The sequence below is a fragment of the Rattus norvegicus genome, chromosome 8, assembly GCF_036323735.1.
Source record: "Rattus norvegicus strain BN/NHsdMcwi chromosome 8, GRCr8, whole genome shotgun sequence".
Lineage (NCBI taxonomy): Eukaryota > Metazoa > Chordata > Mammalia > Rodentia > Muridae > Rattus > Rattus norvegicus.
Window position 1 is genome coordinate 61,206,760 of NC_086026.1, and position 6,870 is coordinate 61,213,629.

Here is a 6,870-nt window from a genome sequence, read left to right on the forward strand (position 1 = left end):
AATAACAGCACCAGTGGAAGGGGAAGCCCTAGGTCCTGCTAAGACTGAACCCCCAGTGAACGTGATTGTTGGGGGGAGGGCGGCAATTGGGGGAGGATGGGGAGGGGAATACCCATAAGGAAGGGGAGGGGGAGGGGCTAGGGGGATGTTGGCCCGGAAACCGGGAAAGGGAATAACACTCGAAATGTAAATAAGAAATACTCAAGTTAATAAAAAAAAAATTAAAAAAATAAGTTTTCAAAAACAAATGGAATAGCCGAGAGACGCCCTAGTGACAAGTGATGACTTAACTGTAACATGGGATCCCAGGACAGAGGAGAACAATAAGTAAAAACTAATGGAATCAGGATATAACATTGACCCTAATAATAAAAAGAAAGACAACAGTCTCTAACAGTCAACATGGCGGTGGCTGCACGGTACCTCCATAGAGTCTCGATACATCCTCAAAGGCATAGTCTCTGAGAGATGCCTCGCCAGACATCTCTTTACCCTTGTTCTGTAAACAGTCTCTTGTCCAACAGATATTTTGCTGCTGCTGCTGCTGCTGCTGCTGCTGCTGCTGCTGCTGCTGCTGCTGCTGCTGCTGCAACAAAGCCTACAAAAAGCATTTTAAAGATGCCAAGGAAAAGACTTCAGATGAGAAACCAGCAGATGATGATAGAGAATATAAAGTCATGCACCTACATGGGAAGTGATCCTGAAGATGACGTCCACTTAAAACACTTACACCCACGGCGGATCTAAGCAGGAGGGAAAGCTATTCACTTAAGAAGTTTCAAGTGCTGGACTTTACCAATCCAAAGCAAGGTGTTTATCTTGACTTAACATTAGATATGGCATTGGAAAAAAAAGAAAAAAAAATGGAACTATTTGCCAGTCTTATGGCTTTACCTCACCGTTCCTCATCAGAAGTCAACAAAGTTGCTGTGTCTACAGGAAATGCATCAGAAATTAAAATAGCAAGTTGTGGACTTTTATGTAGCTGTCCCAGAAACAATGGGTGAACTTAACCCTTTAAGGAAGAAACTGAAAAAAAGATTTCCAAAGGCCATAACATCCCCAAAATGCTTGAATTATTTAAAGCTTCACATGAAATTATGGTAGATGAAGAAAGGCAGAACTTCCTCAGCACCAAAACAGCAATGTTGGCTATGCCAAGTGACCAGTTAGCTGCCGATCTTCAAGCTGCTAAAACAGGTTTGTAGGCACAGACCACTGAATCTGGGTCCATTTGTGGTCCGTGCCTTCCTTCGTAGTTCAACCAGTGAAGGTTTGCTACTGAAGACTGACTCACTGTTACCCAAAGAAGCTGAAACAGCAGAAGCTGCCTGAAGTGTTATATTGTGAAATTATTGGTGTGTGTGTGTGTGTGTGTGTGTGTGTGTGTGTGTGTGTATGTGTGTGTGTGAAGAAACAAGAAATAACAAAGACATCTATAAAACTGTAAAAAAAAGAAAGAAAGAAAGACAAATTCATGGAAGGAAGAAAAAAAGGAGAAAAAGTCAACATTAAGTGTGTGATCAAATGACTTGATAAAACAATCAAACTTCCTTTAATCAGAGATTAATATCTTTCCTACAAGCGAAGCTAGAATCACTGCCTATCTTTTCAGGGTGGGGAGTAGTAATTATAGTATACTATATATAATGTTGGATCAAAAATATTATATACCTAATACAAAAGCTAAAATATAAGTTTTATGATAAAACATATTTAAAAACCCTCATCTTTTTACTGAGAAATATGAAAAGATTTCCTACACAGAACATAAGATCAAAAAGCATAAAAGAATAATTGTTAAATAAATTCTTATCAAGACTGAAAACAGAGGGGCTGGAGAGTTGGAGTTCTTGCTGCTCCGTTATGACGTGGGAGTGTGGATACAAGCACCCACACGGCCAGTCTGTACTACACACATGCACAAACACACTAAGGCTGCTTCCAGCTCTTTGGCTTGGTTTCCAGTCCTGTGGCCCAGCTGAATCTGTTAGGTGTGTGCTGACCAGAGGCACATTCCTACAAAACAAAAGTCAGCGGTTGGGGTTGGTATGCTATGTTCTCTCTCTCTCTCTCTCTCTCTCTCTCTCTCTCTCTCTCTCTCTCTCTCTCTGTGAAAATAAGACTGTAAAGTGAATAACTAGGCTCACAAAATGTTGGAAAAAACTAAAAACCTATTTTTTAATTTTTTTGAGTACTAAATAGATCATTAGTAAATACAAAATTTCAACTAGAGTAATAAAGTCATTTGGAAAGATGGTAATAATTAAATAAAAAACAAACAAACATGTACCAGTCATCAGAAAAAGCTGTGGCCATTTGGGATGTCACAGAGAAATAAATGATCCAAGGTCAGTCATAAAGATTTATCTTGTATTAGCCAGTATAGAATAGGTGCTTGGAACCTAGCATGACTTGTTTACACACAACTATGGCTTAAAAAAACAAACTGATGACTAGTGAGAAGGATGTTGTTACAATGACACCTTTTCAGGTTCTATAAAAATACCAGGTAAAATCTGTTATGTAGAGATGACCTCTGAACTTTTATGTCCACTGATGCCCAACACACCTTGTACGCCCAACCACATACTCCAGAGCAGAGCAGGCCATATACTACCATCTCAAATACTGTGCCAACAGCAGAAAGGCTCTTCTGGAGAACCACGTAGCACAGTTTCTCATTAACTGCTACCACTGGCCATAGGCCTTTTCTGCAAGGCACCGTATGTCTGGATAGTTACAGACAGTGATTTTAGGGTCAAAATCAAAAGTATATCTCAGCACATTCCTGGGTGACTCAAGATCCCTGAACCCTGCAGAGTCCTTGGTCTTCACATCAAAAATTCACATTGCTTTGATGCTGCATAACCCTGAAGATAATGTTTTGTCATCTGTCTTTCTGTAAAAACAAACAAAACAAAAAGCCAGAAGAGTTCTGTATGCTCTGTCTTCCTCTCTTCTCCCCATAGTCCCTCCTCATGTCATTTCAACTTTCATGTTATCACAAAAATTGATTTATAATAGTCAAAGTCAAAATTAACTTCCACCTGGCTAAATATCATGGTCTGTTTCCAGTTTTTGTCCCCCTTGCTTTCTCAGTACCACTTATCATGTCACCAGCAAATGCCACACTTCCTCCCACAGTGTGAACTGACGTCACTCAGAGTTCCGCTCTTATCTTGGTCACCCCTTAATCTGTCTCATGGGTTTCCTTCGCTCCCCCAACTCTAATAAACATTAGGGTATTCCATGATGAATCCTCAAACTTCCATTCTCTCTGTTTATTAAAGAAATCTCAGATCAGCTGCTGGATAAAAACATATCTACAGATCTGTATGTTGCTAAACCATACATTTTTTCTCTCCAGGTCAGGCCAATAGTCTAAACTCCACCTCTGATGTCCCAATGCCGACTTAGCGACTCCATGTAGAGACCAACCTATACTTCAATTCTGGGGTGTGTGTGTGTGTGTGTGTGTGTGTGTGTGTGTGTGTGTGTGTAGTAATTCCAATGTGTGCATCTGTTTGTACATGTAAGTACATGTGTGTGTGGAGCCCAATGTCAGGTACCTTCATCAATTGCCAAGTGCTTTTGAACCTCAATTTTTGAAACAGGATCTCCCACTGAACCTTGTACTTGCTGGTCAGCCTCGATTGTCTTTTCAGCAAGCCCCTGGGATTATGGCTCCTGAGTGCTGGAATTACACTGCACTGTATGTTTTGGAGATCCAAACTTGGTTTTGTTTGCTTACTTTTCCTTTGGGTTTTTCTGTCTTGGTTAGTGCTTGTCGTCATCGTCGTCGTCGTCGTCGTCGTCGTCGTCGTCGTCATTGAAATGTTGTTTTTGCTAGGAATTGAGCTCAGGGTCTCCCACATGCACACACCCTTCCACTTAGCTAAACATCACTCCAGTGCTCCAGTTGTTCTTAGGCCAAATTTAGTGGTCACAGTAGGAATTCTATGGCGATTTTATTTATTTTATATTTATGAATACACTGCCACTGTCTTCGGACACACCAGAAAAGCGCATGGGATCCTATTATAGACGATTGTATGCCACCATGTGGAGGCTGGAAACTGAACTCAGGCTCTCTAGAAGAGAGCAACCAGTGCTCTTAACCGCTGAGCCATTTCTATTTTTTACACCACACATTATCAATTCATTAGTACTGCAGGGTTTTTGGGCTTTTGGGTTCCCGCTTGTGGTTTAATAATAGCATGGAGACATCTATATAGCTCCAGTCTGTTGGCCTTTTTGCTAGGGCAGTCTCTGCTGGCTTCTGACTTAACCCGACTTCTCTGCCATTGTGTCCCTCCATGTGGCTCTCACTGCTCTACCTCCCTGCTCCATTCTTTTTTTTAAACATACATTTATTTATTTTTTTATTTTTTATTTTTTTATTTTTTTATTTATCATGTATACATCATATAGCTTTCTGCCTGCATGTATGCAACTACAGGCCAGAAGAGAGCACCAGACCTGATTATAGGTGGTTGTGAGCCACCATGTGGTTGCTGGGATTTGAACTCAGGACCTCTGGAAGAGCAGTCAGTGCTCTTAACCACTGGGCCATCTCTCCAGCCCCTCCCTGCTCCATTCTTGTCCATGTTTCTGTCTCTCTGTGTCTGTCCCTCTTGCCCTTCTGCCGAAGCTCCAGTCACCAGCTCTTTAATTATGCAAAAAGCCATACTCCTTACTCACCCAGTTGACACTGGGGGTTTTGTGACCTTCCTCAGCAATTTGCCTTTTTGAGGGGCAGGTGAAGAAACCACAGACATTTACACATCCTGCCAGTCGGGTGCTGTCAGCCTGGTGACTAACAGTTGAAATCACAGGACACAGTTTTTCATAGCCAGTAAATGCAATATTTGTGGGTCATCCCAGCACATCAGTAAACCTTCTCAGTTCCACCCTCTCTCTACCTCTCTGTCTGTTACCACCCTGGCCAACATGCTTGTCTGATATAGCGGGATTTTATTTTATCTCCCTGCTTCTGGGATGTCTCCTCCCATGTACTTGTCCTAAAGCTACAGACTAAAATTTACGTTTTAAAAATTCACACTTATTTTATTTGTTTGTGTAAGAGTCTGGAGGTGCATGCATGGAGGTCAGAGATCAACCCCATGGAGTCTATCTGTGGGTCTTGGGAATTGAACTCAGGACAGTTAGTCCTATCAGTTTCTCAACAAACAGCAGCTAGAATAACCATGTAAAAATTACTAAGGCATATCCCATCACTCTTGCTAGATATAGTCAATGATTTCCCATCTCACTAAGGACAAAGCTAAAGTCGGGTGCTCTGAGGGCCTCCACCATCTGCTTCCCTCCATCCTCATATCCTGGCTAGCTGTTCTACTCCCCATCCCCTCCGACCCCCCATGAGAAGGCACTTATCAGCCTTCTCTCTCATGTTTGTTTTGTTCCCATAGCAACCCTTCCTACCCCAGAATTTATTGATTCTTATATTGTATTCCCAACGTTTAAGTCAGCATTGTGTCACTGTCCCTTCAGTAAGTATTGCCCAGGACTTGAGTCTAAGCAAAGTGAAGTGGACAAAACTCACTCCAAGTGTTTGAGGTTTACATATACCCTCTTGGACCAGAGTCCTTACGGAAGGTAGAAAAGAAGAGTGTAGTTCTATGAATGATGTATTTACCTAGAAGGTTTTGCAGAAACACAAAGTTTGCTTATTAAAAATAGCAATCGGGGCCTAAGAGACTGCAGCACTTGCCCACATGAAAGTGAAAGAAGAGTTCCAACTCCACAAAGTTGTCGTCTGGCAGCTACATGTGCCATGGCGGTTGTGTCCCCAAGTAACAATGATGATGTTAAGAAGAACAAGCAATTGAGAATCAGTGACACGGATGTGAGGTGCTATCTTCTGATAGCGCCTCCTTGCCCAGGTAATGAAGTAATGCGTCCATGAGGTACAATAGTAAGGTCTTGCAACTCTGTCTAAGAATGAGCACAGTTTGAAAGAGGAAACATGAAGACTACATACTATATTTGCATCATATCATCCCCATCCCCATTAACATGTTGAAATCCTACCTGATCCCAAGTCAAAGACAGGAAGGAGGGGTCACCCTCTTTGGAAGATGATTACTATGGGTTAAGTGGTCAGATGTCTGTGAATTGGATTAGTGACCAGTGAAGACCCTCCGGAGATCCTCTAGTCAACCTTCCTAACCATAAAATTATTTTCATTGCTTCTTCATAACCATAACTTTGCTACTTTTATTAATCATAATATAAATATCTGCATTTTCCAATGGTCTTAGGTAACCCTTGTGAAAGGGTGATTCAGCCCCTAGGGGTCGACACCCACAGTTTGAAACCTCTACAAGTCCCTCGGCCACAGGACGCACCGTAACAAAGTGTCATCTGAGAGGCAGCTGACCCTAACATCACACCACATCTGTCGAGATCCTGGCCTTGGATTTGCCGGCCTCTGCATCTTGGAAGGGAATCTCTCAAGCAGCCAGTAGGTTGTAAACAGATCCAAGTGAGGGCAGTGCTGGCCCCTTCAGCCCGCTAGGTGGAGCCCGAGGAAACAGAAAACAGTCACTGGTAGCTTGCAAAATTGGAGATTCCAAGGCCAGCCCAGAAGGGCACCTGCCAGCAGCCTCCTCAGTGGGTTGGAGTAAGGGGAGGCAGAGAGCCTGAAGTGAACTCAGAACAGAGTAAACAGCAGGGCACAGTAACTCCAGGTACAAAGAATAACAAACCCGGTTAGCCTGGAGCTGGGTGTATGTTATTGTGAAAGCACAAAACTTTGAACCGTAGAAAATGAGGGGCTGAAGGTGCATTGGGAGACTCTCTGGATTAGAAGTAAAAGATTAATAGCTCTATTGAAATTAAGCCTAT

General features: G+C 42.4%; 1 pseudogene; it reads left to right on the forward strand.

The window, feature by feature from the left end:
- Window positions 1-402: 402 nt before the first annotated feature.
- Mrpl1-ps1 (mitochondrial ribosomal protein L1, pseudogene 1) lies at window positions 403-1,335 on the forward strand (annotated as a pseudogene).
- The last annotated feature ends 5,535 nt before the right edge of the window (window positions 1,336-6,870 follow it).